At 44.7% G+C, this 16,768-nt stretch overlaps 1 protein-coding gene across 2 annotated transcripts in view; it reads left to right on the top strand.

Moving 5' to 3' along the window:
* Positions 1-1,063: 1,063 nt before the first annotated feature.
* drd4-rs (dopamine receptor D4 related sequence) overlaps positions 1,064-16,768 on the top strand; it is a 120,844-nt gene continuing 105,139 nt past the window's right edge. For both annotated transcript variants that reach the window (XM_075472409.1, XM_075472410.1), the window contains exon 1: positions 1,064-1,429. The gene's annotated coding sequence lies outside the window, so the exon portion shown is untranslated. The remainder of the gene's footprint in view (positions 1,430-16,768) is intronic.

Genomic DNA, 16,768 nt, shown 5'->3' with positions numbered 1-16,768 from the left:
CACACAGGAGTTTCTACAGAGAGAAAAAGATGGCTGAACATGTCAGGGTTTGGGACAGAGCTCAGGCAGGATGAGGACCCAAATGAATGACAACAATAAGAATTCAAAGTATTTAATAACTAAAGGTGTCCACTGTAATAGCTAAAAATCACAGCTATGCTAGAAAAAATGATTGGCAAAAAAAAATTACACAAAAGCAACAAGCAACAAACACAAAGTAAGGAATAAACTTGCGCAAAACAAAGTACAGCGCACGAGGAAAACCAGAGGTCGAGAGAATGCTGGACACAGTGGGAACAGAGATGACACTCTGGGAGAATATATATGGAGAGACGACAACAGGTGAGATAAATGAGCATTGATTACAGGGAAAAAGCTGACAGAGACAGAGAAGGGGAAACAGGAAACAGAACGAGACGCCACAATAAAACAGGAAGTTGAACACACAGGGACGCAGACTCAGACATGACATAATGAGCTGTCACCTGAACCCAACAGAACTAACAATAACCACTGGGTCTCTAATCCGTGTCTTAAAAAATAAACAGCACAAAGTCCACATCCACCTGTGTCCCATCTACACCCAGAAGGGGACACAGGTCCATTTAAGTATTGTCTTCTTGTTGTCTGACCACAGATGTCTGTGAGTTGTTTGAGGTTCTGATTAGTGGGAGTGTTTGTACACCTGTTCTGTTGTTGAGGAAGAAGATCAGTAGGAGAAGCTGAATTCAGAGGGTTAAAACAGGATTTTTTCCAGCTGAGTCGCTTCTTTAAAGGTTTAAGAATTTGTTTTGATCATAAAAGCTGCTGTGGAGCTTCAGCTGATTGAAACAAGTGACCGGTAGGCTGCTCATCGATCAGGTGGCGCGGGAAAAGGTCAGACAGGTGATTATTGAAGCAGTTTGCAGGAGAAAAATGCCTGAATTTCTTCAGACTCAGAATTATATCTGATTGGTTCACAGGATGATGATGTCAGTCATGAAGCTCAGAGGAGGAAGCATTTATACCTCAATCTCCTGAAAAGATTAATTTATCACAACAACAACATCTGACAGGACGGAAGAGGAAAAGAGACTCAGAACAGAGGACGAGGAGAGTGTCTGCATCACTGCGGACCATCAGCCAATCACAGCACAGCAGATGAGAGAGGGAGGAGGCGTTTGGATGGTGAATCCTTTTATAGATGGAAAGATAAAGTTTGTCAGATGAGAGTGAAGGAGACGGGGAAAACATAAGAGGAGCTACAGGTGGAAAACAGATAAAGAAAAGAAAAAGAAACACCGGAGAATCAGCCTGAAAGTCAGAGGAAGGAGGAGGTGCAGGGATAAAAAAGGAGGTGAGGCAAGAGAGAGGAGACACATTTTAAAGCCTGAAGCTGCAGAGAAGGAAGAGGAGGCTCATCCCCCTGAGTCGTCTTCATCTCTAAACTGTGAGTCTGAATCCTGAATTTTCATCTTCTCAGTTTGAGCCACAGAAAGTTTCTGTTCTCTGAGTCTCCTGAAGTCTCAGTATATTTCATTCAGGCACCAAAAGAAACACCTGGACACAACTGTTGGGACATGGTGAGTTTAGGATATTTGGGGTTTTGCAGCCTCTGATGACTGATGCCTTCTATCTCTTCTCTGATGAGAAAATGACTCAGAGCCACTATTTAAACATAAATATGAATATCCATGAGCACCTTTAAAACATCAGTCTCAGAAATTGAAAAATTCCCTCTGAGCAGCACATGATGTAGGTGAGAGGAAGAATGAACAGATCCAGAGTCAGAGAAGTTTGACATGTTCATGTTAGAAACAAGAAGCTCCAGAGCCAAAGATTCTGCAGAACAATGCAGAAAGAGTAAACTGACTTCACTTTTTCTGCCATCACAGTCTGAACCTAAAGTACAACCAAAACCAACAGAAAGACCTTTTACTTAAAGCCTTACTTTCTTCCTGCCGATGCAGAGAGATTTTTACCGTTCCCACAGCTAGTAGCAGGCTGGTTACCTCAGGGGGCTGAGACCCAGGCTCCGGTCACACAGTCAGGAAATAAAAGCTCCCTTTGTCTTTATCTATCTTCTTTCCTTTGATTTGGATGGAAAACATGATGAGGTTCAGGAGAGACGAGCCCTCAGCTGTGATGTGGCTCTGAAATAAATCTTCTCCAGAAACAGCTGCAGATCTGATCCTGTTGTTACAGGAAGGTGATCTCATATATCAGAGATAATGTAGAATATTTTTCTATTATCAGAAAATGTCCTATTATCAGAGTTTGGAAGTGAAAAATCAAGAAGGTAAATATAGGGCTGTCATAGGCTGCTCACACTCATTCTCCTGTCCTCATATTTATGACTCACAGTTAGTGCGACTGGATGAAAATAATGGAGCGTTGCTATAAAAGCTGCAGCTGCAAAGAATTATGGGACAGAATGAGCTGCTTTCTCTCCTAAAGGACGGTCCGGCGTTTCCTAAAGGAGACCGCTGAGGAAGCGTCGGAGCTCCTTTCACTCCTAAAGGACGGTCCGGCGTTTCCTAAAGGAGACCGCTGAGGAAGCGTCGGAGCTCCTTTCTCTCCTAAAGGACGGTCCGGCGTTTCCTAAAGGAGACCGCTGAGGAAGCGTCGGAGCTCCCTTCTCTCCTAAAGGACGGTCCGGCGTTTCCTAAAGGAGACCGCTGAGGAAGCGTCGGAGCTCCCTTCTCTCCTAAAGGACGGTCCGGCGTTTCCTAAAGGAGACCGCTGAGGAAGCGTCGGAGCTCCCTTCTCTCCGAAAGGACGGTCCGGCGTTTCCTAAAGGAGACCGCTGAGGAAGCGTCGGAGCTCCCTTCTCTCCTAAAGGACGGTCCGGCGTTTCCTAAAGGAGACCGCTGAGGAAGCGTCTGAGCTCCCTTCTCTCCTAAAGGACGGTCCGGCGTTTCCTAAAGGAGACCGCTGAGGAAGCGTCGGAGCTCCTTTCTCTCCTAAAGGACGGTCCGGCGTTTCCTAAAGGAGACCGCTGAGGAGGCGTCGGAGCTCCTTTCTCTCCTAAAGGACGGTCCGGCGTTTCCTAAAGGAGACCGCTGAGGAAGCGTCGGAGCTCCTTTCTCTCCTAAAGGACGGTCCGGCGTTTCCTAAAGGAGACCGCTGAGGAAGCGTCGGAGCTCCTTTCTCTCCTAAAGGACGGTCCGGCGTTTCCTAAAGGAGACCGCTGAGGAAGCGTCGGAGCTCCCTTCTCTCCTAAAGGACGGTCCGGCGTTTCCTAAAGGAGACCGCTGAGGAGGCGTCGGAGCTCCCTTCTCTCCTAAAGGGCGGTCCGGCGTTTCCTAAAGGAGACCGCTGAGGAAGCGTGGGAGCTCCCTTCTCTCCTAAAGGACGGTCCGGCGTTTCCTAAAGGAGACCGCTGAGGAAGCGTGGGAGCTCCCTTCTCTCCTAAAGGACGGTCCGGCGTTTCCTAAAGGAGATCGCTGAGGAAGCGTGGGAGCTCCCTTCTCTCCTAAAGGACGGTCCGGCGTTTCCTAAAGGAGATCGCTGAGGAAGCGTCGGAGCTCCCTTCTCTCCTAAAGGACGGTCCGGCGTTTCCTAAAGGAGACCGCTGAGGAGGCGTCGGAGCTCCCTTCTCTCCTAAAGGACGGTCCGGCGTTTCCTAAAGGAGACCGCTGAGGAAGCGTGGGAGCTCCCTTCTCTCCTAAAGGACGGTCCGGCGTTTCCTAAAGGAGACCGCTGAGGAAGCGTCGGAGCTCCTTTCTCTCCTAAAGGACGGTCCGGCGTTTCCTAAAGGAGACCGCTGAGGAAGCGTCGGAGCTCCTTTCTCTCCTAAAGGACGGTCCGGCGTTTCCTAAAGGAGACCGCTGAGGAAGCGTGGGAGCTCCCTTCTCTCCTAAAGGACGGTCCGGCGTTTCCTAAAGGAGACCGCTGAGGAAGCGTCGGAGCTCCTTTCTCTCCTAAAGGACGGTCCGGCGTTTCCTAAAGGAGACCGCTGAGGAGGCGTCGGAGCTCCCTTCTCTCCTAAAGGACGGTCCGGCGTTTCCTAAAGGAGATCGCTGAGGAAGTGTCGGAGCTCCCTTCTCTCCTAAAGGACGGTCCGGCGTTTCCTAAAGGAGATCGCTGAGGAAGCGTCGGAGCTCCCTTCTCTCCTAAAGGACGGTCCGGCGTTTCCTAAAGGAGACCGCTGAGGAAGCGTCGGAGCTCCCTTCTCTCCTAAAGGACGGTCCGGCGTTTCCTAAAGGAGACCGCTGAGGAAGCGTCGGAGCTCCTTTCTCTCCTAAAGGACGGTCCGGCGTTTCCTAAAGGAGACCGCTGAGGAGGCGTCGGAGCTCCCTTCTCTCCTAAAGGACGGTCCGGCGTTTCCTAAAGGAGACCGCTGAGGAAGCGTCGGAGCTCCTTTCTCTCCTAAAGGGCGGTCCGGCGTTTCCTAAAGGAGACCGCTGAGGAAGCGTCGGAGCTCCTTTCTCTCCTAAAGGGCGGTCCGGCGTTTCCTAAAGGAGACCGCTGAGGAAGCGTCGGAGCTCCTTTCTCTCCTAAAGGGCGGTCCGGCGTTTCCTAAAGGAGATCGTTGAGGAAGCGTCGGAGCTCCTTTCTCTCCTAAAGGACGGTCCGGCGTTTCCTAAAGGAGACCGCTGAGGAAGCGTCGGAGCTCCTTTCTCTCCTAAAGGACGGTCCGGCGTTTCCTAAAGGAGACCGCTGAGGAAGCGTCGGAGCTCCTTTCTCTCCTAAAGGGCGGTCCGGCGTTTCCTAAAGGAGACCGCTGAGGAAGCGTCGGAGCTCCTTTCTCTCCTAAAGGACGGTCCGGCGTTTCCTAAAGGAGACCGCTGAGGAAGCGTCGGAGCTCCTTTCTCTCCTAAAGGACGGTCCGGCGTTTCCTAAAGGAGACCGCTGAGGAAGCGTCTGAGCTCCCTTCTCTCCTAAAGGACGGTCCGGCGTTTCCTAAAGGAGACCGCTGAGGAAGCGTCGGAGCTCCTTTCTCTCCTAAAGGACGGTCCGGCGTTTCCTAAAGGAGACCGCTGAGGAAGCGTCGGAGCTCCCTTCTCTCCTAAAGGACGGTCCGGCGTTTCCTAAAGGAGACCGCTGAGGAGGCGTCGGAGCTCCCTTCTCTCCTAAAGGACGGTCCGGCGTTTCCTAAAGGAGACCGCTGAGGAAGCGTCGGAGCTGCTTTCTCTCCTAAAGGACGGTCCGGCGTTTCCTAAAGGAGACCGCTGAGGAAGCGTGGGAGCTCCCTTCTCTCCTAAAGGACGGTCCGGCGTTTCCTAAAGGAGACCGCTGAGGAAGCGTCGGAGCTCCTTTCCTTAGTATCTGGAGGATTCGGACAGCTCTGATCATGGCTGTTGCTTACATACTTCCAGCTCATTTCACTCAGGTAGGAAGGTTCTGAACACACTGTTGGAACAGGCCCCTACATACCAACTGTTTCTGCAAAAGGAAGTGATGTCATCAGACCATGGTTGATCCAAAATGGTCCCACAGAAAAGTCTGAAATAGTTGCAGAATTTAAACCATTGATTGATGTGCACGGAACTTATTTTTGCTGTTTTGGTCCACAGAGTAACAGAGTCAGCTTTTAGTGACATAGTTGTGTTTTTACTGTTGTGAAAAGTCCAGATTTTGAGGTTGGATTGGGAAGATGGAGTTACATATCCAATGGGAAGAGGAATGAAGGTCAGATTCTGACCTGAAACAAGTAGGGTGACCAGATATCCCGCTTTGTGCGGAACAGTCACGCATTTTCATTACTTTTCAAACGTCCCGCAAATTGAGACGTTGTCCCACATTGTTATTGACTGTCAGACTTCAGTTTTGAAATGCATGTTCTATAATCTGGCATTTATTAAATAGTTGTGTGGAGAAAGTTTTCAGTGCAATCTGTTGGTTTCCTTAGCTAGGAAATTGTTTTTGAATTGGCTCTATATGAATGAATTGGATTATTTTATGAATAATTATGATTACAATGACTTGAATTCCAATTGGCTTGAATTGGACTTTATTATCTAAGTGTCTTGAGATGACATTTGTTGTATTTGGCGCTATATAAATAAAAATTAATTGAATTGAATTGAAAGCAGTGAGGGTGGGACGGGCTGTTTGATCATGTCAAACCAACAACCAACATGGCCCACCAACAAAAAACAATGCAAATCAGCTCAGAACGGCACCAGCATGCAGCATGAGACATGGTCAGAAAGGGAGGAAAGCACGACTCGTACAAAAGAAAAGAAAAGAAAATGCAGCTACAACAAAGACTGGGAAACTATCTACCCCTGGGTGAAAAACCAGTTCAAGGCGAGTCGTTGTTCTGACTGTCTATTCTGTTTAATGGTACACAGTTAGGTGTGTTAACTTGAGAGACACTGTGAAATGTATAAAAGCTCCATGTTTACTGTCACGCCCACTTCTCCTTCTTCTTCTTCTTGTAATTTATTGGCGGTTAGCATCCATAATGTTGCATTACCGCCACCAATGGTACAATTATGTAACTACAGGGTCACGCCCACTGGACTCTGCCCATGTTTTTAGTTGATTTTTTATGTGTTAATCATGTCTTAGTTTTTTAGTCCATGTTTAGTTTTTAGTTTTGCCATGTTTTGGTTTCCCCTCACTCAGTTCATTAGTTCATTCCCGTCACCTGTTAGTCATTGTCACCAGCTGCACCCTGTCACTAATCACTCCCAGTCCTCGATTTATTTTCCAGGTTCCCCTGTTTCTTTGTCAGATCCTTACCTGAGTTACCCATCTTTCACCCATCAATATCCCTCATGCCATGGCATGGCATGGCGTTGTCTCGCTAAAAAAGCTAAGTATTTATCCATGCCTTGTCAAGAGTTTTGTTTTGAATAAAGTATTTATTCCTCAGTTTAGGTTTTTTGTCATCCGGCTCAGCCACGCTTTTGTTTAACTTTGTTTTCTTGTGGAAATAAACCCATTTTGCTTTTTGAAAGTCTGCATCCATGTCCTACCTCCACCCCACCCTGACACTTACTACGTTTTCTTACGTGAGAGAACTTAGGAAAGTTGCATTTAAATAAGATATATTTGTTAAGTTTTTACTTGCAGTCTGTTATTTGCTACTGAATCAACCAGATGGCAAAACATAGTAATGTTACAAGCTAAGGGGAAGAATAGAGATGTTTATTTCTTTAAAGTTATTTTAGACTACCTCGATGCATTGGTATCCCACATTGTCCCACACAAACATATTCTTTCTCCCACATCTGGGGCCCGTTGCATAAAAGTAGGATTTAGACATCCAGGATGAGTTACTTAGCCAGGTTCAAGGAATCCAAAACATGGCGCCCGGGCTTAGTTGGTTGCACAAAGGCCAAGCCAGGATGAGCAGACACGGATTCATTAAGCCAGGTGAAACTAATCCTGGATAAGTGCTGCACACGGCTTCCTTAAATAGACCCCACGATCGATCATAGATTCACTGATTCACCATGGCAACAAGGGCGACGTATTTCTCCCCAGCGGAGCAAGAATTATTAATGGAAACCTATGAAGAGGTGAAGGAGAAAATAAAACAAAAAGGAAATACTGCCACAGTTAAAAAACAAAGGGAGCAAGCGTGGCAAACCATTGCTGACCGCCTGAATGCGTAAGTAGTGCACAAATCACACTCACCACTCCACTGAAACCATGACAATAAGGTTACAATCCAAATAAAATGTTAATTAACATTTCGTCACCTTCCTAAAATAATCGCCCAAGTCATTTTTTGGCATCAAATGTGTGGTCAAAAAATGCCCAAGTCATTTATTTAATCTTAGTTTTTATGAAAAACAATAAGTGTTCTTATGTCAAGCATCCTTTGATACATACTTACTGACTGAAATTATTATTTTATGCTATAATTTCACTTTTGGGGGGAGTTTTTTGTGTTTCCTGAAAAACCTGAAAAAATTACTTATGCGATTATTTTAGGAAGGTGACGATATTTGAAAAGATATTTGTAGCCTACTTTGATCATGAATAAGTTGAAATTGACTGCATGTGAGTGAAACTATCTAAATGTAACTCCATGCTCCTCCACTGTTTCATTGTGTGTGTGCGTGTGTTTTTGTGTGTGTAGATTTAACATGACTGGGTCAAAACGGACATGGCAGCAAGTCAAAGTGAAATATAAGAACATCATGCAGAATGGTAAGTCCCCTGACAAATACTGAACAAGTGTACTTTTTATTAAGAATGTGCGTGCCCACACATTGCCTGTGATGTGCATTAATTGGTTTAACATCTTATCATTTCAGATGGTCTGCAATGCTGACTATTTGTTCAGTAATCATGTGGCAAAGTGGCCCGGCTCGGCCCACGACTCCCGAGTGTTTCGGAACTCGGAGATCTATCGGCGCAACAAGGTGAGCCACAGAACCTCTATTGATAACCACTTTTAACATCATGGCTGTGTTAAGACTGTCACTACTTATGAGGTTGTGATGATAACATTTTGTATTCACAGGTGAATTCCTGGGTGTATTGCTGGGTGACAGAGGGTATGCCTGCCAGCCTTTTCTGCTCACTCCATTTGCAGACCCTCTGGAGGCACAACTGGCATACAACCATGCCCATGCCAGAACAAGGGCCCGGATAGAAATGACATTTGGCCTACTGAAGGCACGCTTTCAGTGTCTGACCCACCTGAGAGTCAGCCCAGACAGGGCATGTGATATCATTGTGGCCTGTGCTGTCTTCCACAATGTGGCCTGCCTGAGAAAGGAGAGGGCCCCCAGAGTGCCAGCTCTCATAGACTGGGACATTCCTGCCATCTTCCCGGATGACGACTGTGGTCGGCTGGTCAGAGACCAATATGTGTTAAATTATTTTAATTAATATTGCTTGTTTATTTAAGTTGGGCCTGCAATGGCAGAGGAATTTGTGTTAGGTTTTTGTGCTGTATAGGCAAGGCAATTTTATTTGTATAGCTCATTTTTACAAACAGTTTGTCTCAAACTGCATGCTTTGATTCTGTGCTTTTTGTCTTGTAGAGCACTGTGTGACTTCAGTTGTGAAAGGAGCTGATGGTTTACTTGCTTTGATTCATCCTTGTTCAATAAAGGAACATCATGGTACTCTCTAATGTGTATTTATATTTATATGGTGATGTACTTTATGTGTAGTCTGTGGGAAACTAAATTATCTAGTGGTTCATCTAAAATCATCAGTTATCTAAAATGATTGTAATTAATGATCACAAATGTTTCAATAATGATAGTGGGTGTAGTTAAATGTTTTAACAATATGTTCTAGGCAGTGGAATAAATATTGGTTTCCATTTGTGGCGACCGCTGACTGAGATAAGGAATGAGATTAAATAGATCCTGGAACTTAGCCTGGTCTGGAGCAGGCTAGCTTCACAGAATAAATCTCCATGGTAACTTAGGTCTGAACATATCCCACTTCCCTCTATCCCACTTTTGTGCAACTGGATCACGGATAAGTTGATCCAGGATAGCCAACATATCCCGACTTAATCCCTTATCCTACTTTTGTGCAACGGGCCCCTGGTCAATTGGAATCTGTTCACCCTAGAAACAAGTGTTTTCATTTAACTTTACCTTCAAATGTCGCTCCTTTCTTGAGTCACTGTTTCCTTGTGCTTGTCACTTGTTTCATTACCCATGTAATATTTAGGAAATTATCTTAGCTCATGTTAAATTATCACTGTAATCACGTATCACATCAAATCACACAAAACGTGCTGCACACAGGAACCAGACGCCCCGCTGAAGTTCATTCTTTTAAGCCATGCTTGATGGCATGAGTACAAAGTTTTGTGTTAGATTTTAGGGTTTGTTTTGAGACTGGATCACAGTTTCTGAGTGCATCTCTTTGAATATTTCTGTTTTTATTCACCCTGATGGCTCAGAGAATGGCATGTCCACCCAGGTGTTACGTTTCTATCCTTGCAGGTCTGCAGAGACTGAATGCTCCCAAGAGGTTACAGGGTGTTGGCAGAACACCAATAGAAACCTTGACCAGAGCTGAAATTCCAACAGCGTGAAGGACAGTCACTTTGACTGGTTACACAGATGTTCAACTCTTTTTAATCCTTCTGTCGTTTTTTCTACAAACTTAACCTGATCTTCACATTTTATTTCCAACTCTATAAACAATCAGTACCGAACAGTACACAATCAAACAATCAGTACAGAGTGAATAGTTCATGGTAGGTGTTTGACTGCAGTTACTCAAGTGTTGTAGCCTTTGGATACATGTTGTTCAGCTTCTACAGTTACATGAATTCTTTCATTGATTGCATACAGTGGATGAAGCAGGAAAATGTGGTGGAGAGTGTGCGGACTACGTGAAAAGAGGGGTTTAAATTTTTTAATATGTAAATAAAAGGAAGTTGAACAGATCTGCTGTTCTGCTACATATCTGCTACAGTACAAAGTAGCAGAAAAACAGGAAAAAAGTGACTAAACCTAAAAATAAACCTAATCAGACAGAGAACAATGGAAACAAGGAGTTTATATACTGAGGAGGTGATGACTAACACGCTGCAGCACCTGGTGTGAGACAAGGAAGCAAATAAACACCAAATAAGACATAAAGCTAACCAATCATCAAGCCAGAGAAAACCAAAATTAAAGAGATAAGGGAAAAACTAAACCTGAAAACACCAGAAACCCAGAGACAAGAAAAGGTTTTTATTTGTAGTTGATTTTCAAACTCATGCCAACGGTTGTTCTTCATATAAACCGTTGAGATGATGAACAGAATGCAGCTCATTGTTGTAAATAAGTGATTGATGGGATCAGTAAGTGATCGAATGGAGCTGCAGATGCAAACTCAGAATGTTTTAGGCCCAGGAAGAAGCTCCGATAGTGGAAACATGAGGATGACCTCTGGCCAACTGTGATGCTGTCCTCGCTGCTCTTCATCAGATCACTGATACAGCAGATGTTGTTCATCATTTCTATTTGATGAATGGATTTGGAATTATACACTTGCCTCCGTGTCATGTGACCTAGAAACCACACAACCTGATGACCTCATTGCTCCAGCTGTGATTTAATCACCAGCAGATGAACACATCAAGTCTGAATCTGACGTGAATGGTGGTTATCATTTGTGTAATCAGCTGTACCAAGGTTTAAGGAAGAGGTGAAGCTTACAACATCATTATACTTGTTGTGGTGGCTGGTAATGTTTAAAACTCTCAGATGTAGTTAAAGATGAGTCTCCTTGATGTTACTGCCTCTGAGCTTAAGAATGAAATCTTCAGGTAAGCTACAACTTTTTAACTGTGGTCAGTGTTGTTGGTGAAGGTAGTTCAGAATAATCACATGATGGTGGCACAGTGGTGATTACTGGACCACATGGACCAGAGAAACAAACAAAACAAACCTTTAAAAACTACAAAATACATTTAAAATCCAGGATAAATCTTTAAAAACCAATACAAACCTTTAAAAAACACAACAAACCTTTAAAGCGGCAGTCGGCAGGTTTTCAAAATTCCGAGTCTAAAGTCGGAAAATTCGAACGGATACATTTATTTACCTTTATTTAACCAGGCAAGCAATTAAGAACAGAAATTCTTATTATTCAATAGCAGCCTGCAAGAGCAGAGGCTCGATAAAGGGAAGGGGGAGGAGGAGCTAACAGTTAAAAGAATAGGGTTATATAAAATACACAACAAAAGAAATCAATAAAAATAAAATAAATAAATACAGTACAAAACAAAATACAGACAAACAGTAAACAGTATGGCAGGAGGGCATATTAACAAGTGCAGGAATCAACTGTGGCTTGAAGCAGGTTTGTTTTGAAGACAGAGATTGGGGTGAGGACAGACAGTTTCAGGGTGTGTTGAAGTGCATTCCAGTCGTATGCTGCAGCAAAACGGAAGGCACTACGTCCAAAGACAGTCCGGGCTTTGGGAATAGATAAATTGAGGAAGGCATTGGATCTTAAGTTACGGGCAGGCTGGGCAATGTGCAGAAGGGACGAGAGGTAGCGAGGTGTAATGCCAAGAATGGATTTGTAGATGAGAATAAACCAGTGGTGGAGCCGTCTGGTGTGAAGTGATGTCCAATCAACCAACTTATATAAGTCGCAGTGGTGAGTTGTGAATGGAGCTCCAGTGGCAAAACGGATGGCGGAGTGATGGAGGGGGTCCAATTTGCTAAGAGTGGAGTGGGAAGCTGTTCTATAGATGGTGTCACCGTAGTCGAGGATGGGCAGAATGGTCATTTTTACAAGTTTGTGTTTGGCTGCACGGGTGAATGAGGCCTTGTTTCTGTAAAGGAAGCTCAGGCGAGCTTTGACTTTAGACTGTAGGTGCTTGATGTGGGTGGTGAAAGAGAGGGAGGAGTCCAACCAGAGGCCAAGGTATTTATAAGAGGACACAAACTCCAGCTCAGAGCCGCCAGCACAGAGGATTTTTGGGGCAGAAGGGGAAGTGTGTTTCCGGTTGAAGATAATGCATTTGGTTTTTGTGGTATTGAGGAGAAGGTGGAGACTATGGAAATGCTGTTCAACAGAGGTGAGACTAAGTTGAAGTGTGGCTGCCGCTGAGTGGAGAGAAGGGCCCACTGAATACAAAATGGTGTCGTCAGCATATAGGTGGATTATACAACTTTCAGGTCCCTCCCCAAACCTCTAACAAGCTCCGAATCGCCCCCCAAACCCCTCCCCTTCTGTGGACGAGGTTGTGCACGTGAGTTCACACCAGTGTGCGGGCAGACAAGCTGGGGGCAGACTCACGCTCAGCATGGAAGACGTGGTTGGTGACTGTTCTGCTCAGATAATAGATAAATAATAAACCTAACGTGATTGGTTAAAAACAGCCGGGAGCGCTCGATTTTTGCAAGCACGATTACAGGCTTCAGAGGGAGCTACAGAATTCGGGATCTTTCCTAAACAGCCTATTTAATATTCTCCTTTCAGAATCCCATGACAGTTCAAGCTAATATGACTAAAAGAAAGTTGCCGACGGCAGCTTTAAAAGCCAGGACAAACCTTATAAAAACAGAAAAAACCTTGAGAAAAACAAAACAAACCTTGAGAAAAACAAAACAAACCTTTAAAAACTAAAAGAAACCTTTAAAAATCAGGATACACATTTAAAAACCAAAACAACCTTTAAAAATGAGGACAAATCTTGATGTAGTGGACCTATAGGTCTTAAACATAACTCAAGTCAACCTGTAAGCACCTCCTTTAGCTTCTCCCCATTCCTGTATATAAAGCCTCAAAATGGCTTCCTTCAGCCTCTTGCTGAGTTTGTGTTGTGACCTAATTCAGGTTCACTTGCTGCTGTGGTTGGTCTTTATTAGTTTGTTTATACCTGTTGTTCTGTTCTGTTGTGCTGCTTTGTTAATTTGTTTGTACAGCTCTGCTGTGCTGTTTTGTTAGTTTGGTGTTTGGTTGGTTTTACTTTTGTTTTACTTGTGTAGTTCTTTGTGTTTTAGGTTGATTATTGATTTGATATTAGGTTTGTTAACTTTTCCTTTTTTTTTAGTTTCAGTGTGGTCTGGGTGTCATCAGGTGGGAGGCTAGGCACTGTGGTGAGGACCTCACTTCCGTTTTCGCATGCAAGTACACTGGGACACTTTTAGCGTGTTTGTGGTGGCTTTCAATTGTAGTGTTGCACCCCAGCTTAAAGGGACACACATCCGGTAGCATGCCTTCCCCTGAGACCTCAGCCCACTGATTTTAATGTTGTTAGTTATTTGACTTTTAATATGTTTATAGCCGGCCTTTTAGCTTTGTCATTAAAAATACTTTATTAAATTTGTCTTGTGTTTAACCTTCTTTTTGTTTCTTTGCAGCAGTTTTGATTAAGTTTTATTCATAAATATTATTTTCAATAAATATATTTTCTTTACTTTACTGTCTGTGCCTCCTCAGTCACGACCCTGCGTCCTTATAGCAATTGGGTTTCAGTTGTCATATCCTGGGGTGCAAGTCCCCAGGTGGCGTTGTTGGCTCTAACAATTTCATCCTTTACTCCGCTCCTTGCCACATTGAGATACCAAAACAAACCTTTAAAAAACAGAATAAACAATTACAAACCTTTAAAAAACAGGACAAATCTTCAAAACCAGAGGAGGACAAAAGAAAAACGGTACAAACCAGGAAATTGGCTTTGATGCTTTTCTAATCAAGTTGACCATGACACATGACAAGCTAGTTCACTCATATAGAGCTGAACCAGTAGAACCAGTTGTGCTACTGTGACTGATTCGGAACCAGTGGAACCAGAGCTGCTAGATTTTCTGATTCTGGTGACTGTAGTAGAACAAATGGAACCTGAGCAGCTGGGTGTTCCATTTCTGGTTGGTAAAGTAGAACCAGTGGAACCAGACCTGCTAGATGTTCTGATTCTGCTGACTGTTGTGGAACCAGAGCAGCTGGGTGTTCTGATTCTGGTGACTGTGGTAGAACCAGTGGAACCAGAGCAGCTGGGTGTTCTGATTCTGGTGACTGTAGTAGAACCAGTGGAACCAGAGCAGCTAGATGTTCTGATTCTGGTTACTTTAGTAGAACCAGTGGAACCAGAGCAGCTGGATGTTCTATTTCTGGTTGGTAAAGTAGAACCAGTGGAACCAGAGCTGCTAGATGTTCTGATTCTGGTGAATGTAGTGGAACCAGAGCAACTGGGTGTTCTGATTCTGGTGACTGTAGTAGAACCAATGGAACCAGAGCAGCTGGGTGTTCTATTTCTGGTTGGTAAAGTAGAACCAGTGGAACCAGAGCTGCCAGATGTTCTGATTCTGGTGACTGTAGTGGAACCAGAACAGCTGGGTGTTCTGATTCTGGTGACTGTAGTAGAACCAGTGGAACCAGAGCAGCTGGATGTTCTATTTCTGGTTCGTAAAGTAGAACCAGTGGAACCAGAGCTGCTAGATGTTCTGATTCTGGTGACTGTAGTAGAACCAGTGGAACCAGAGCAGCTGGATGTTCTATTTATGGTTGGTAAAGTAGAACCAGTGGAACCAGAGCAGCTGGGTGTTCTAATTCTGGTGACTGTAGTAGAACCAAGGGAACCAGAGCAGCTGGGTTTTCTATTTCTGGTTGGTAAAGTAGAACCAGTGGAACCAGACCTGCTAGATGTTCTGATTCTGGTGACTGTAGTAGAACCAGTGAAACCAGAGCAGCTGGATGTTCTATTTATGCTTGGTAAAGTAGAACCAGTGGAACCAGAGCTGCTAGATGTTCTGATTCTGCTGACTGTAGTAGAACCAAGGGAACCAGAGCAGCTGGGTGTTCTATTTCTGGTTGGTAAAGTAGAACCAGTGGAACCAGAGCTGCTTGATGTTCTGATTCTGATGACTGTAGTAGAATCAGTGGAACCAGAGCAGCTGGATGTTCTATTTCTGGTTGGTAAAGTAGAATCAGTGGAACCAGAGCAGCTGGATGTTCTATTTATGGTTGGTAAAGTAGAACCAGTGGAACCAGAGCAGCTGGGTGTTCTGATTCTGGTGACTGTAGTAGAACCAGTGGAACCAGAGCAGCTGGGTGTTCTATTTCTGGTCTGTAAAGTAGAACCAGTGGAACCAGAGCTGCTGGGTGTTCTGATTCTGGTGACTGTAGTAGAACCAAGGGAACCAGAGCAGCTGGGTGTTCTATTTCTGGTTGGTAAAGTAGCACCAGTGGAACCAGACCTGCTAGATGTTCTGATTCTGGTGACTGTAGTAGAACCAGTGAAACCAGAGCAGCTGGATGTTCTATTTATGCTTGGTAAAGTAGAACCAGTGGAACCAGAGCTGCTAGATGTTCTGATTCTGCTGACTGTAGTAGAACCAAGGGAAACAGAGCAGCTGGGTGTTCTATTTCTGGTTGGTAAAGTAGAACCAGTGGAACCAGAGCTGCTTGATGTTCTGATTCTGATGACTGTAGTAGAATCAGTGGAACAAGAGCAGCTGGATGTTCTATTTCTGGTTGATAAAGTAGAACCAGTGAAACCAGAGCTGCTTGATGTTCTGTTCTGATTCTGGTGACTGTAGTAGAACCAGTGGAACCAGAGCAGCTGGGTGTTCTATTTCTGGTCTGTAAAGTAGAACCAGTGGAACCAGAGCTGCTAGATGTTCTGATTCTGATGACTGTAGTAGAACCAGTGGAACCAGAGCAGCTGGATGTTCTATTTCTGGTTGGTAAAGTAGAACCAGTGGAACCAGAGCAGCTGGGTGTTCTATTTCTGGTTGGTAAAGTAGAACCAGTGGAACCAGAGCTGCTGGATGTTCTGATTCTGATGACTGTAGTAGAACCAATGGAACCAGAGCAGCTGGGTGTTCTATATCTGGTTGGTAAAGTAGAACCAGTGGAATCAGAGCAGCTGGGTGTTCTATTTCTGGTTGGTAAAGTAGAACCAGTGGAACCAGAGCTGCTAGATGTTCTGATTCTGATGACTGTAGTGGAACCAGAGCAGCAGGGTGTTCTGATTCTGGTGACCGTAGTAGAACCTGTGGAACCAGAGCAGCTGGGTGTTCTATTTCTGGTTGGTAAAGTAGAACCAGTGGAACCAGTGGAACCAGAGCTGCTAGATGTTCTAATTCTGGTGACTGTAGTGGAACCAAATCAGCTGGGTGTTCTGATTCTGGTGACTGTAGTAGAACCAGTGGAACCAGAGCAGCCTGGTGCTCTATTTCTGGTTGGTAAAGTAGAACCAGTGGAACCAGACCTGCTAGATGTTCTGATTCTGGTGACTGTAGTAGAACCAGTGGAACCAGAGCAGCTGGGTGTTCTATTTCTGGTTGGTAAAGTAGAACCAGTGGAACCAGAGCTGCCAGATGTTCTGATTCTGGTGACTGTAGTGGAACCACAGCAGCTGGGTGTCCTGATTCTGGTGACTGTAGTAGAACCAGTGGAA

This window comes from Odontesthes bonariensis, chromosome 8 (assembly GCF_027942865.1).
Source record: "Odontesthes bonariensis isolate fOdoBon6 chromosome 8, fOdoBon6.hap1, whole genome shotgun sequence".
Classification (NCBI taxonomy): Eukaryota; Metazoa; Chordata; class Actinopteri; order Atheriniformes; family Atherinopsidae; genus Odontesthes; species Odontesthes bonariensis.
This window is presented reverse-complemented; position numbering and strand designations above follow the sequence as displayed.